The sequence below is a fragment of the Tenrec ecaudatus genome, chromosome X (genome assembly GCF_050624435.1).
Source record: "Tenrec ecaudatus isolate mTenEca1 chromosome X, mTenEca1.hap1, whole genome shotgun sequence".
Lineage (NCBI taxonomy): Eukaryota > Metazoa > Chordata > Mammalia > Afrosoricida > Tenrecidae > Tenrec > Tenrec ecaudatus.
The window spans coordinates 141,507,871-141,524,436 of NC_134548.1; the positions used below are offsets into that span (position 1 = coordinate 141,507,871).

The 16,566-nt window shown below is 37.6% G+C and overlaps 1 non-coding gene across 1 annotated transcript; it reads left to right on the top strand.

Annotated features, from left to right (window-relative positions):
- Positions 1–8,013: 8,013 nt before the first annotated feature.
- Positions 8,014–8,120, top strand: LOC142435195 (U6 spliceosomal RNA). The gene has a single exon (XR_012781300.1). It is a non-coding gene; the product is annotated as a U6 spliceosomal RNA (small nuclear RNA).
- The last annotated feature ends 8,446 nt before the right edge of the window (positions 8,121–16,566 follow it).

A 16,566-nucleotide genomic window follows, 5' to 3' on the forward strand; every position in this document is an offset into this window, starting at 1 on the left:
TCTCCTATAGCCAGGTGCCTCAAATGTACAAGATCTTCATTCTGCCCTAGCACCCACAAAGTGGTGTGCTACCCAGATCCTTAATCCAACCTGGCTTTAGCCAGGGACTTCAGGGGGAAAAGACTGAAATTGAACTCTGTGTTTGTAGTCTCCATCAAAAAGATTTCTCCTGCCATTTGAAGTAAAACTATCTTCAGTGTTTGTAGAAAATGTACTGAGTGACCCAGGCCCAGCCCTTAACTTCACCACAATAATGACCATAGACAACAAACAAGAAAGTACATGGAATTAAATAAAACTTTGCTCTCCTTTTTCAAATGTATTGGGAATAATGGAGGGAAAACCTACTTATGCCGTGTAGCTCTTGATAAGAGTCTGATAAATATAGGTATGCATAGAAAATCAAATATATTTTGCTTGCAAATCTGGGCCAGGTTTTAGATTGTCCTATTCTTAAGAATGTACTAAATACCAAGTTATTGTGTGAAAAAAGAGAGATTGTATTTGTTGCTGGAAAACAAAGAACACATTTTCCTGGAATAGTCTCAAGTAGAAACAAATCTCCCACTTCAAAACCAAGAATGTCCTTGAGCCAGAAAAACACACACACACACACACACAAAAGGCAAGAACACAAATAGAAACATGCACACCAATGTGAAATGTTGACCTTTGCACAACACACAAAATGTCCATCAACAGAAGAATGAACCAACAAACTGTGACATGCACATAAAATAGAATACTATGCAGCATGAAAAAGGAATTAAACTGGATCCATGTCACAACATAAATGAACTTTAGAAACTTTATGCTGGGTGAAATAGGTGAATCACAAAAGGATAAATATGAAATTATCTCTCTTATATGAAGTGAATATACAGAAACCAAAGGTTATTAGTGGTTATCAGTGGTCTAAGGACAGTGGAAAGGGGATGTTCTGTTTTAGGGGAATTTTACATCAATTTACATTTTGGTGGTGAAATATTTTGGAAAATTATTACTGATTACCATGTGTGGTAGTTACATAATTTCATATCAACATGATAAATAAGTGTAGGGTTGGAGTTTATCTAGCCTGTTAACCGGATTTCAGCCTGTTGATGCCTCCATGTTGGCATGACCTTCTAACTTCCTCTCTCTCTCTCTCTCTCTCTCTCTCTCTCTCTCTCTCTCTCTCTCTCTATCTCTATCTCTCTTTCTCTCTCTCTTCCTTCCTCTTCCTGTTGACAAGCCACTAGGAGACTTGCTGAGCCATGCAAGAGCTTCTCTCTCTCTGTTTCATTTCCCTGTTGTTGAGAAACATGGAGAGCTGAGGAGCCACATGGAAAACCCGCTCCAGTGCTGAGATGCTTCCACTGCCATTGGATCCACAAGATTTTTCATCCACCAGCCTGTGATGTTCTTGCATTTGGCATCATTGCTTGTGACTGCGTGAGTCTGAAGAGGAATTTATGGACAAGTATCAGACTTATGGGCTAATATTGTACTTTTGAACTTGACCTGGATTGAGCTGAGATGTTTTCTTAATACACAATTACTCTTTTATATAAAACTCTTTCTTATATACATAGCAGTGTCTCTGGATTTGTTTCTCCAGTCATCCCAGTCTAACACACCATGGCACAGCATAAAAAATGCAAGCAATGTCACTGGAAATGAAATATTAATTAAATTAATTGTGTTTGTGACAGCTTTAATAGGTATATTTTAAATACACATACATACATGGAATCTGTTTGAACAATTGAAGCCTTCCTGGTAGTTCTCTAACCTGAAAGTTTGTGGGGAAAACCTAGAATCTATTTTGTTTATCTGTTTGTTTTTTAAAATTTATTGTGTTGGGAACATATAGAGCTAAGCATACAGCAATACAACAGTTTCTACATGCAAGATTTAGATACTGGTGATATTCTTTGGATTGTGCAACCATTCTCATCTACGTTTTCTGAATTATTCAACCCCATTAATATAAATTCACTTCCCATTGAAGTCTTACTTAATATATTGAGTTACTGTTGTCAATTTGATCCCATACTAAAAGACATAATATTCAGGATGCTGCCGTGGATACAGATGAAGGCCATCTCTTGCGTATGACGCAGTACTTGACACATTACAAAACAAAAAATAAAAACCAGCTCTCATCAAGTAAGTTCCAACTCATGGGAATTCTATGGATGTCAGAGTGCAAGTATGCGCTGACATACTTAAAAGCTTATTTTTCTAAAGTAGATGGTCAGGTATTTTTCCCTTTGGCTGGACTTGAACCTCCAACCTTTTGATTAACAGCAATGAGCATAACTGTTTGTACGGCTTAAGGACTCAATCTGAAACATTAGCTTAAACAATAAATAAAACCAAACCCACTACCATCAAGTGGGCTCCAACTCATAGTGACCTTATATATGATTTCTGAAATTCTAAGTATTTACAGACGCAGATAGCTTTATGTTTCTCCCACAGGCTGGTGGGTTTTAACCTCTGACCTTGCAGTTAGCAGCCCAACATGTGACCCATAGGACAACCTGACACATAGTCAGGTATTTAATACATGGTAGTTAATAAGCTACTTGACTCACAAAGAAGAAACTCAAGATTTCCTATCACCCAAGTTCAGTAAATGCTTGTCTGTCTGTCTGTTTTTCTTTCAACTAGCACACACACAACCCATAGCAAAGACAGAGAGAAGTCAATAAAGGAGGAAACCATAAATATGGCTAAGAACACATGTGAACAGAATAATGTACCCATCCTATTGAGACATAAATTCTGGTTTGAACTCTAACCTCACCTCATAAGGGATACCCACACTCTTTATAATGAAAAATCTGTGCTGTGCTTTGATTTGTCCCAGCAGAGAGGGAAGATAAAGATAATGAGAGGAAAGAAACATTATGAATGGAGAATCAGATGGGAGGAAGCATTATGTGTGTCCTCATACATAGATGGAAGAAGACCTAGTTGTCGTCCAATCGCTACTGTTTACTAAGTACAACATTTTGCAGAAGTCGTTTAACCTCCTTGAGCTTACATTTCTTTATCTGTAAACAAGTAAATGATAGTGTCTGCATATGCTTCTTTGTATTAGGATGAGAATCCAATGAGATAAAGAGTAGCAAAGTGGCTGCCCAAATATAAAGTGTGCTAAAAGTGCTTAATGCAATTATATTTCTCAGAGTTCCATAAACGTTGCTGACTAACTCATGATTTATAAGGCTATAAAAGATGTGAAGCAGACATTGATGGCTCAGGATATCGGACAGATATACTAACATCATGGGCAAAAGAGGACTTCATTAACCAGCTAGGTTGTGACCACCGTTACAACCAGATACCTTTTTATAACAACGCAACTCCCAATATCCACGGTCCACTGAGAAACCCCACACTCCAACAACTTGCAGTGTAAAACTTCAACTCGGTAAATGATATACCAGCACACAGCATCTCTACATTCTCTTTAAATTCAAGGACTGTAATCTGTATTTTTTAATCCTATCTGCTTTTACTGCAGGACATATAATATCAAAAGCTACAATAGCTTTCTATGAGCTGCCATTTACCTAGCATTGGTTATCCATGATAAATTGGGACCTGTTCCTAAACAAGATAGATCCCTATTCTCAATCCATATAATGAAAAGGTATCAGAGACAACACAGGGCACTGATTGTATCATGGAAGGGTCACCATTCCTCTTGAGGGTCACAATGAGCTGAGGCGGGGCAGTAAAATGCTTGAAGGATCCCATCAATGTTGATCCATTCACAGTCAGGAGGTAGTTGGCTCCACCGTTTGTTGTTTCTTGTTTTCCTACATTTTACCTTGGCATTTTGTTGATACCATCATGCCACTTTCTTACTTTGCAATTCCCCTTACCAGTTTCCTAAGCCATTATCTTTTTTATGAGAAACTCCTTCTCTTAGACGCTGGCCTGTAATCACCTTTCCATTTCTATGCCTCCTTTTTGACATGTGAAATGCCTACTATTAATTCACTCTTATTCATTTCTGCAGTTTCTCCTTTTGCCTTGGCTGCTCATTTTCTATGCCCCCTCCCATTTTCATTTATATGGGATTTCTGTTTCCCATTCACGAAATGTTGCCGTCATTTATTTCAGGGACCTCAGGAAGTCCTGGATCCTGACATTCATATGGCTCTGAGAAGTATATTCCTTCTTAAATATAAATTATTTTGAAAGTTTAGCAGAGACCTTCACCTGCTCCCGGTTAGTTAACTTCTTTGAAAGATATTGAAGTTTCAAAGAGCCTAATGCTACCTGACTATTTCGAAATCTGAGATACTAAATAATACAGGAAAGGGTTCAAGTTCAAGACTTAGACCAATTGTAAGTTTGAGTCAAGAAAGAGTTGTCTTGATCTATACATGCCAGAAATTACTGAATATTTTGTAATTAGATAAGGTTCCATTTTAGCCATACCATTATTATTACTGAGTATACTTAGATATGAGTCTCAGTTTCTAACTAAATGTTGCCAGTTTGAACCCATTGGCTTCATCAAGGGAGAAGGAGGTGACAGTCTGCTTCCATAAAGATTCATAGCCTTGGAATTCCATTATGGCAGTTCTACTCTGTCCTATTAGGTCACTATGAGTCGGAGTAAACTTGACTGCAGTGGGTTTTTGCATACTTAGATATGACCTTATTGCTCCCAAAATGACTCTTTCAATTAAAGAAGTATTCAACCACATACTTACCTCTAGATGCATCACAAAACAACTACAAAATGTATAACACAAAGTTTATAAGTCCTTGTGTTTATAAGACACAAAACCTTCTGTTTATTAGAGGAAGGAGGATGCTCAGGAGTATAGGGAGTTTCTGGAATGTAGGACCTCCTTTACTGTAACACCGGAAGAAATGGATGGTCGGCAGCCATCATTACTGCATCTTTTGATGAAAGATCCCCTAAAGGAATCCTAATCAGGAGAGTGAGAAGGGAGACCAGAATCTCACATTTCATGTACTCTTGACTTTCCAGAGTCATAAAAGTTGGATGGAACCCTGAAACCAAAAATATCCCCTGAATCAATCATAAAATCAAGCAATAGCTTAATTTACCAAGAGAAAAAGGTCTGTCGTGAGCATTATGCTTTTTTAAGAACAATCTATAAAGAATAAAATTGACAACAGCATCTCAAATGAGCAGGTAGGCACCTTGGTGGGCAGCGAGGTTATGTTAATAGGGGAGGAACAAATCAGAAAAGCAAGGTGCAAATGATTATTTAACATGAAGAGTACAATCATCAACACTAAATTAGAAACTATTTAGCTGTCTTAGGTTTTTCTTTGTATATTATTGTCCATAACAAAAATAAATAAAGGTATAAAAACCAAACGAAACACTGCCCTCCAGTCAATGCTGACTCACAGTGACCCCCTATGGTTTCTGAGACTGCGACCCTTTGAGGGAGTAGAAAGGCCAGTCTTTCTCACGCGGGACTGCTGGTGGTTTTGAACTGGTGAGTGTGCAGATCATAGGAAAAACAAGCCAAACAAAAAGAACCTCTCCCACTAAAATATTGTGTAGTTTGTCTTTATACATCTTTTATGGTATTCTCTGCTTTCAGCCGAGATCATTCCAACGTGCATTTCTGACAGCTCCCTGTAGATGTATTCCTGAACCATTTTGAACTATCTTCCAAAAATGTTACTTGAATGTGATATTATATGGTTTGATATATTTCATATTCTTTTGGGTCACCTTTCTTTGAAATTGCCACAGATATGGATCTCTTCCAGTAGGCTGAACAAATTTCTTGGCACACATAAATGAGCACTTCCTGCACTGTATCAGTTTGCTGAAACATTTCAATTGATATTACATGTATTTCTGCAGCTCCCCACCCCCAAGGCCTAAGTCCAGGTCTGCCTTGAATATCATCCATTTATGATTATATACTACTTTTAGAAGTGGCTCAGTGTAGATCAATTCTATTTGGTACATTGCCTTTATGTATTCCTTGAATCTACTTTTGATGATTACTGTGTCATTCAATATTTGCCCACAGAAAAATTCCATATTGTTCTTTTAGCTTGAGATATGTTAAGTGTGTTCTGCCCTTCTAGTTTTCTATCTCCATATCTTTTCAGGTTTCATCATAATACTTTAACTTCGTAAATCGCTGATCATTAGGTTTTTTGTCAACTTGGGTGGGCAAGAATTCTCCCATGTTATGATCTAACATAGTGTGTGTGGTCCACTCTATGGTGGAATCTTCTGTTAAGTAGCCAAGTAATTGTGGGAAGAAAAGGCCTCCTTAATGTGGTCATAGCCTAGATACAATTGAGGGAGGTTGCATTCCGACTGTGGTCTACTTTTAGTATTAATATATGTTCATGTTTAATATTAATATGTGGAGGATAGCTTATTTCTACTGCTGGACTGGGATCCGACAGCTGGTTCCGGGATCTCTTGTGATATCACCTATGATTTCAGGATTCATTCAGCTCAGCATTCACCAGCCTGTGGTCTTCCTGCTTTACCTCCCTACAGCTACCGGAGTCAGGAGAAACCTTCAGCTTACAACTGACTCACAGACTTGCACCACTTCTACAAGCCATTTCTTGATATAAATCATTCTATATAATATCTCACTCACTGATTTTGCTTCTCTAGAGCCCAGTCTAACACCACTGTCCTTTGAAATTTTCTGTTCAGCTCTTTTACTTTAGCTCTCTACAGTCAAGAGCAAGTTTCATAGTCTCTTCTGACATCTTTTGGTCTTTTGTCTTTCCTTCTTGTATTTTTAATAACCTCTTTCTATTTTTCAGATATGGAGTTTTGGATAGCTACTCCTCAACTTCTCTGGTCTCTAGTTAATAGTGTCTGAAACTTCAAATCTCTTCTTGAGATAATATCTAAGTTCAAGTGGGATATACACAATTTCATATTTTTGCTCTCATGGACATGTTTCAGTTTTTTCCAGTCTTAACATGAACTTGCATGCATTCAATTGATGACCTGTTCCACAGATAGTCCCTGACCTTACTATGGCTTCTAACATTGATCATCTCTGTGGTCTTTTATACCGATATGTATTTGATTCCTCTGTAATTTTTCTCTCCTGGAATACATGGATAGCCACTGTTTATATTATTTAAAAAAGATATTTGCAACCAATAAGCCCTTGGTCTTGAAAAATTCTCTCATATGATCTTCAGCATCATTTCTGTCATTAAGGCCATATTTTCCAATTATGGGTCTTTCCATTTTGATTCCAACTTTCACAGTAAAATTACCAGTAATTATCAAAATATTTTGATTAGATTTTTTATCAAATTCAGCTTACAGAAGTAATAAGAGTTCTTTAATTTCTTCAGCATTCACTCTAGTGGTTAATGGGTAAATTCAATGACTAATATGTCTTATAATAGCAAACAAAGAAGGGAATATTTTAGAGTGAAATAGAACACTATAAATAATTACACCAACTAAGTAGGTATAAAATCAGGACTGAAGCAAAGAAAATTACATATAAAGTCTCCTTATCCATGACCCCCAAATTCTCATCTTATCTATGTATCAAACCGAAATGCATGCACATGTACACTAGAAGCATTATGCCTAATAGGAAAAACCAGAAGTTGGTACTAACTCATAGAAGAGAATGTATATATAGTCAAACAGAACACCCTTCATCTACACGAACAACATGGATGAATCTCAAAAACATAATGCTGAACAAAATAAATTAGACAAAGAATACACATACTAGAGCATTCCATTTCTGTAGAGTCCAACAGAATAAACAATAGTATATAGTATAGGAATACAAACTTAAACCACAAGACTGTGGGGGGGGGGAGTAAGAAAGTACTTTGTAAAACTAGTAGGATTATGGTTGCCTGCCAGCTAAGCAAAAAGGAGTCCTAGTGACACAGTGGTTAAAGTACTCAGCTGCTAACCAAAAGGTGAGCAGTTTGAACCCGCCAGCTGCTCAATGGGAGAAAGAGGTAGCAATATGCTTCTCTAAAGATTCTCATCTTGTGCTCGCTTCGGCAGCACATATACTAAAATTGGAACGATACAGAGAAGATTAGCATGGCCCCTGCGCAAGGATGACATGCAAATTCGTGAAGCGTTCCATATTTTGAAAAAAAAAAAAGATTCTCATCTTGGCAGCACTATGAAGTGCTGTCCTGTAGGGTATATATCTATAGATAGCTATATAGATAGAATGGTGTGGTATATACCTATGGGGGTGTGCATATGTATATACGTGTGTGTATACATATATATGTGTGTGTGTGTGTCGACTTGACAGCAAAGGGGTGTTTTTGTCGGCTTTTTTGTGTGTGTTTGGAACGCATGAGGAGCAACGCCATGGTGACCCCGTGTATTGTAGTCTTTTATATCTTCATCTGGATTGTGTTTGAGATTGTTCACTTAGTAAAAATTTATGAGCTCTAGATTTTTATTTTTCCTGTCTTCTGTAAGTATATTATATTTCATAACAAAGAGTTTTAATAGAAACAGAAGACACCAGGAGAAACCAAGTAGTAATGTGCAAAAGGAGCCAGGTTTTGCTACTGGAATGCAGTTTTTAGGGTCAACAGTGGCTATATCTTAGCCTTACTTTTGCTTTGAAAAGCAATTGAAAATTGAAAATAATTTTCAAAACAAGAACCCCACTAGCAAGATGCAAAATATGAGGCTATGCTCAATTTTTCCCTGGGGTACTGGGATTTCCCCCTTCTAAGGTTGTTTACCCAACAAATACATGAAAGGAACTCATTTAGAGCATAAATCTGGAGCCCTGTGACCATGCTAGAATGAGACATGGGTGTGCTTTGTCCTTCTTTCTGGAGAAATAGTAACTGGCCTTAGTCCTTTTCCCTTGGGGTAATGCCAAGAAAGACAAGCTTTTTCTTACATATCTCCACCTCCATCAGCCCTAGACAAAGCTCTGAAAGGACTCCAACAGATAGTCCAATCAATCTGTCAGTTGCTAAGTAAATAGAACAGATTTGACCTAAGTCTTAATTTTATGGGTTTTCTCTGTTTTCAGTAGGAGGTACAATGTGCCAAATTCTTACTTCATTTTCACTCTAAGATTTAAACATGAACAACCATTCATCTAATTGTTGGACCACACTGTACAGAACCACTTAAAGCCCAGGAATATGTCACTTGAGCTAATGGCTTCCGCTGCCTATGAGGAAATGTTACTTGCATCTTGCTGACCACTTTGAATTGATGAAAGCAAAGAAGGGGCAAAAGAGAAAAGAAATCTCAAAGCTAATTCACCCCATCCTAAAAATGCAGAGAATCAGCATGTAGAATACTTTAGACACACATTTCATTATAGACTCTTCAAAACTTACTAGGTACCAGCTACTCATTAATAAGTAAATATGTGTTCTCTAGGGCAAGTCCAGAAAAGTTTTTTCTATAAAAGAAATCTTTGAGAAAATCAGTAAAGTCTGAATAAGAACTAAAAATTAAATAATATTACTGTTTCAATGCTTGTTTCCTGATTTTGTTCATGGCACTGCAGTTCTGTAAAACATCACCCTTAATTTTAGGAAATATACTGGTTTTAAGAATTACAGTATAAAAAAATTACTGTGAAAGAGTTCAGGAATATAAACTTATTATTGCTAGCTGACATTAAGTTGGGTTGGAAAAGAGGGAACAAATGTCATCCATACTGTCACTTGTGAAATAGTTGTGAAGTGATATGGGCAATCTTTGTACTTTTACAAATTTTATATGTCTTAAAGCATTTCGAAATTAAAAAAAGAGAAACCAAAACTTGAAATTAGTAAGCCAATAGTTGAAGGTCTAGGTGTAAGGAAACTATTTGACTCTGTAACAGAAGATACGTGTATAGGCTTGGACATTGGCATTAACAAGCTAGATACATAGGGGCTAACTACTTGCTTTTCGGAACCCAGTGATGGCATCTTTAACAAAACTTAATGTATTCCATGCTGTCTGTCTCCCAGTCAAATTCCAAAACATCATGACTGTGTTCCTCATATTTTACTCCATAATTAGTTCTTTCAAGGAAATGTGCCAAGACTGTAAACCTTTACAGGAGCAAACAGCTTCATCTTTCTGCTGTGAGCCAGAGGGTGGCTGGAACCTCAACACAGTATATCACCAGGGCTCTTTAATTAAAAAATAGCATTTATTAACAACTAAGAAATTAGTCACCTTTCTAAATAGTTTGCTTGCATAAACTTCTCTAGTCTCACTGTGTAGAAGAGGAATTGAGGGCACAAAAAGTGACAAAATATACCATAGGGGGCACAGTTGATAACTGGACATAAAGCAGACTCGTACTAGAGTTTAGTACATGTTTCCCTGTAATTATATACTTAGTAATGCAGGTTCTGTGCATCACCTAAGTCACTATCATATATTCTTGTTTAATTTATAAAAATATGGCGTTTTACAATGCAAAAATTCCTTTTAGCTCATAGGTCATACCAAAACATGTTTCATCCATGTTTTATGATTTATCGTAAATTATCTTGTCTCTTGAGGTAGGACTTATCAGTCACTAATGATGTAACTTAGAAGGGACCTTGGTAATCAAGATTTAATAAACCAACTCATTTTATAGATGAGACACTAAAATGGTAAGCACAGTGTTCCTTTGGTATCCCTTGAGGATTGGTTTTGGGGACCATCAGGGATACTAAAATACTCAGATGGTAAACCTCACATATAAAATGATATTTTATCAAATCCAACCAGACATTCTACATCATCCTTGCCATTGATTTTAGATTTCTTGTTGTTCCCTACCCCTTGGTTTATTGTCTCCCTTTTCCCTTTCCCCAACTTCCTCCTCTCCCATGTCCCTCCGGAACCATTGGCCCATTGTGTTCTCCTCAGGATTGTAAATAATCCTGCCTATCTTACATCTATAAACTTGGAAAAAAAAACCTATCACTAGCTCCAGGTCTGTCTGTTGACCCTTATGATGAGGTGCCAAGCCATGCCCCCTTAGTAAGAAGTCAGTTTTGGACTTGGTTGCTTTGCTCCCCTTGCTGCTTGGTTGTGTTTCCTTCATGTTTTGCACCATTTTTTTTGGGGGGGGGGAGGATCAGACCAGGCACAATTCCTGCACTGTGTCTCCAGTGCTCTCCTCCATAGTGCTATGGGTCAGTGAGAGGACAAACGTCAAGTCTCATGGTGGGGCTAGCCCTAAGGTCCTCTCTAAGCATTGGCTGCTCCAAGCAGAGGCTTGGTGGGCCAGGATGTGGTTTTCTTTTCCCCTCCCCCTCTCTCTCTCCCTCTCCCTCCCCTGATTAGTTTGCTCCCATGTGGTCTGGGCAGACCTTCCATTCTGTCTGGGTTTTATCTTCAGTGCTGTCCTCTGTAGTTCATTCTTCTGGAGAGGAGATTCCTTGGTGTGGTTTGATAAAGTGCAATGTTACCAGAGGAGTTACTTAAAGCGGATTGGAGGTCAAAGCTGATAGTGGGGTAGGAGGAAAGTAAAAGGAAATAGAGGAAAGAACTCGGAAGCAAAGTATATTTATAGATGTATAAATATATTTAAGTATATTGATATATAACAAAAGGGATATAGGTCTAAGTACATATAGTTATATATTAAACAGTAAGGTAGCAGACCAACATTGGGCCTCTACTCAAGACTGCCCTCAATGTAAGAACACTTTGTACTAATAACCTAGCATTCTGTATTGCTCACCTTCCCAACATGATTCCTGAAGACAAAATAGGTGCATAAGCGAATGTGGTTTAAAAAATACAAATAAAAAAGCAATGGTGCCTGGCTATTAAAAGATATACCATCTCGGGTCTTAAGGGCTTGAAGTTAAACAAGCAGCCATCTAGCTGGAATGCAACAAAGCCCACATGGAATAAGCACATCAGCCTGTGTGATCATGAGGTTTTGATGGGATTGGGTATCGGGCATCAGAAGACCCAAAACAAAGAATCATATTGATGTAAACAAGGTGGGTCAGAGTGGAGACCCAAAGCCCATCTGTAGACAATGGATATCACCTTACAGAAAGGTCACAAGGAAAGAATGAGACAGCCAGGATTCAGTATAGGACCTACAAAATACACAACATCACATCCCACTAGTTCTTTACTGCTGCCTTCCCGCAAAGAATATGACCCCCATTCTACCTTACAAATCTGGCTAGACCAGAGCATGTACACTGGTACAGATAAGCACTTTTGACACACGGAATCCAAGACAGAGAAAAAAACCTTAGGAAGAGAATTGGAAGTAGCAATGCCATGAGGGTAGGGGAAAGGTGAGGGGACATGGGGGAGAAATTGGAACCAATCACAATTGACATATAACCACCACCCCCTTCCCAAGGGGAATGAACAGCAGAAAGGTGAGTGAAGGGAGACAGCTGACTTTCTAGCATATGAAAATAATAATAATTTATAATTAATCAAGGGGTCCCAAGCTTGGGAGGGCGGGAGAGGGAGCTGATAACAAGGGCTCAAGTAGAATGAAAATGTTTTTTAAATGATGATAGCAACATGTGTACAAATGTGCTCAATACAATTGATGTATGAATTTTTATGAGGTGTAAGAGCCCTCAATAAAATGATTTATTTTTATGAAAGGCTCTTCCAAATTTAAAAAGTAACATAGAAGATATGACATATATGTTGAAATAAATATCTGCTCTTCATTACAATATTGGGGAAAATTACAAATAAAATGACATATAACCTACACACATACTCATATGTTTTAAATAATTTCTCAAAAAATTAAAATAATTGACTGCCATTATAGAGACCCTATAAGACAGGGTAGAACTACCCCTGTGAGTTTCTGACACTGTAGCTCTTTAATGGAGTAGAAAGCTCTGTCTTTCTCCCTTGAAACAGCTGGTGGTTTCAAACTGCCAACCTTGTGATCACAGCCCAATGCATAATCATTGCTCCTTAAATCAACTCTATATTACTTATAATCTAATGAAATGTAAATGCTGTGTGAATAGTACTTTATGCTTTCTCGTAGCTTTGGAGGTATTGTGTTGACTGCTTAATTGACACCCACCCCTCACCCCTTGCTTGGACCCATAAGCAAAGCTCATGAACACAACAATCAAAAGATGAGATGCATTGGGTAAATCTATTGCACATGACCTCTTTGAAGTATTGAAAACAATTATGTTACTTTGGGGACTAAGATGTACCTCACCCAAGCCAAGGTAATTTCAATTGCTTAATATGCATGTCTAATTTTTACATTGAATAAACAAGGCAGAAGAAAAATCAATGCGTTAGAATTATGGAATAGGAGAAGTATATTGAAAGTGCCATGGACTGCTAAAATGGCAAATAAATCTATCTTGAAGGAAGTACAGACAGAGAGTGACCCCTAGGGTTAAGGATGACAAATCCTTGTCTTGTACACATGTTGTCTTATGTACATGTTGTCAGGAAAGACCAGTCCCTGGGGAGCACATATTCATGGTAAAGTAGAGGGGAAGTGAAGGAGGGGAAGTCCTTCAAGGAAATGGATTGGTATCATGACTGCAATAACGGACTCAAGAATGGTGAGGATTCTGTTGTGCATACGGGAGCTATGGATGAGAATCTACACAATAGCAACATCCCCATAGTTGTTGGCTGAATCTGAGGCTATAAATCCAGAAGATCCAAGGACCAATTGTCATTAGTCTAAGGCTATATCGTTCACCAGGAGCCTTGACCCAACATGAAAACCTGGGTCTTCTGGGTCTTCATCCACGGCTCTTGGAATTACAGAGCACTAACTTTTAGTTGTACCCTATGGAAACTCAAAATATGCGATTTACTTACACTTGCACCTATGACCACTGGCAAAAAAAAATGCTGACTTTAAATCAAATTGGAAACAGGATGTATATAAAAGTTTTGAAAGATAGCAAACACGAAACAAATATGGGAATATTAACTCAATTCAATGCATTTGAGAGCTTCCTCTGTGTCCTGCATTGTAAAAGAACTAAGGGGCCTCAATTTTGAGAGAAAAGTCTTGTGAAAAACATGAATTTGTGAACAAAAACAAGAAACCAGAAAACAGAGGATCAATGAGAATTCTAGTTCTTCCAGGCATTTGCATGAGAAATAGAACTTCAGGCAGAGTTGAGGGAATGAGGTAAGTCCTCTGGGCAGTCTTCTGAATTGCAGTTACAAGGACTTGACTTCACCTTAACAACCCATCTTCATATTACTGTCATATTTTTATAGTCCTTATAAGCTATTAAAAGACCTTAATATTTAGTCTGTGGGACTGAAATCCAAAATAAGGGCGTTGATCTATTGAATGAAATAGGAAGAAGACAGACGGGTCTTAAGCTTTTGGACATGACTACAATAGAAGTGGGAGAATATAATATAAAAAAGAGAAAATTGAAGGCCCGGTTTAGTTTTGCTTCTGCCACTAATGAGATAGGAGATGACGATAGAATGACTCCTCCTCTGCACCTTAATTTCCTCATAAGAGCACAAAGAGCTTGTATTAACTGGTCTTCCTTGCAGACATAGCCTGTTACTTCAAGATAGATTTTGAAGCGTTGTTTTTTATGATGAGTGCTATGCCCTTCCTCTAGAATTTGCCATTTCTATCATACTGTATCATATAATTGTCTGACTTAAAATGAACAATACCAGTTTATTGAAATTATCTAATGCCTAGGATACCCAGTTTTATTTAATCTATTTCATTTTTTACAACTTCCAATTTTCATAGATTCATAGATTTTATATTCCATGTTGTTAATGGATGTTCATATCTCTTTCTTTTCATTATGAGTCATGCATATGAAGTTCCCAAAGGCTTTACTCTATCCATATCCTTAAGGTAGACTAGACATGGAAGAAGCAGTTCCTCTCCAGTCATATTTTGAGTCTCTTCCAATATGAAGGGCCCATCTTCGGTCACTTTTATCTGGCAATGTTATGCTGCTAATCCCTTAGAAGTGAACAACTTATTCCTTCTTACTAGTCTGTTATTAATTTGGAAGCTTGGTTAAAATCTGTTCAGTATGGATGACTCTGCTGGTATTGGTAATACTGGTGGCATTCTTTCAGTGGTAGGATTCAGCCAGTTCACACCAGTTTAGCAGAACTGACCGACACCTAATTATAAGTAGAGTTTGGTGAACCAGTTGTTACAATGGCACTTGTAATCAGGGTTCTCGCTAAGAGAGTGAACATTTACATTACAGCCACCCAATGTGGAAATCGAGAATTTACATTTCTTCCTCTTTTTTTTTTAACAATCATGTGCACAACAGCATAGTCTAAGCACCCATAGTAGTGAAAACTTAGGGCTATACTTGTAATATTTATCTATTCGTTTCATAAAATTTATACTTTTCATGAAATACTACATTTTATTCCCTTGCATTTGTTAATTAACTAAACAAATATGTAGTATAAAAAAAAGTGCCAAACAACCAGAGGATGACACGCTGTCATTCATTTCAGCTTTGTATTACACTCCAAATTCCCACAAGATATTATGCAATTCTTGAAAGTGTTCAAAGAGCTCAAAATATTATCAGAATAATTGCTGTCAGTTCAGCAGAAATGGAAACGGGTTTTTAAAAAAATGAATATACCAAATAAGACACCTACCTGCTTCTATATATCAAGCACAATGACTATTGTATAATTGGCCTACCTCTAAAGCAGAGCTTCTCAACCTGTGGGAAACGACCCCTATGGGGGTCGAACCATCCATTCCCAGGAGTCACCCAATTTATAACAGTAGCAAAATTACAGTTATGAAGTAGCAACAAAAATAATTTTATGGTTGGGGAGTCACCACAACATGAGGAACTGTCCTAAAGGGTCGCAGCATTTGGAAGGTTGAGAACCACTGCTCTAAATATATTCAACCTTACTCCTACAGTGGAAAGATGGTTAGGATAAATCACAAAACCAATGAGGACAAAAGCAAGAATATTTTGAGGATGCCAATCATGAAGCAAAATGAAAACTTCTTAAATAACAGTTTTATTGTGCTTGTCAAGTATTATATATGTTTTCGTTAGCATTTTAAAGCTTTGTCTTATAACGTAATCTAGTTTTGTGTACCCCTTTTATTGTTCTTATGGAAATATTAACTATATGAAATAATAAACTTTTTTGGGGCATGACAAAGTAACAGACAAGTGATGAAGGCTGTGTTAGACCGGGTTGACTAGAGAAACAAATCTAGAGACATTTATATGTGTGTAAGAGAGATTTATATCAAAGAGAAATTATATATTGAGAAAACATCCTAGTCCCGCCTATATCAAGTCCTGAAGTGTGGTATTAGCTCATATGTCCAATTCTAGTCTGAAAATTCCTCTTCAGACTCAGGTAGCACTTGCAATGATGCCAAATGCATGAAGATCACCGGCTAGTGGGTGAAAAGTCTTGCGGATTGAGTGGCAATGGAAGCATCTCAGCACTGGCACATGTCTCCACATGGCTCCTCAGCAGCAAGGTGAATCAGATGGAGAGAGAAAGTTCCCTTAATCCTCATGAGAAGGTCATGCCTACAAGGAGGCATCATCAGTCTTCGACCTGATTGACAGTCTAGACTC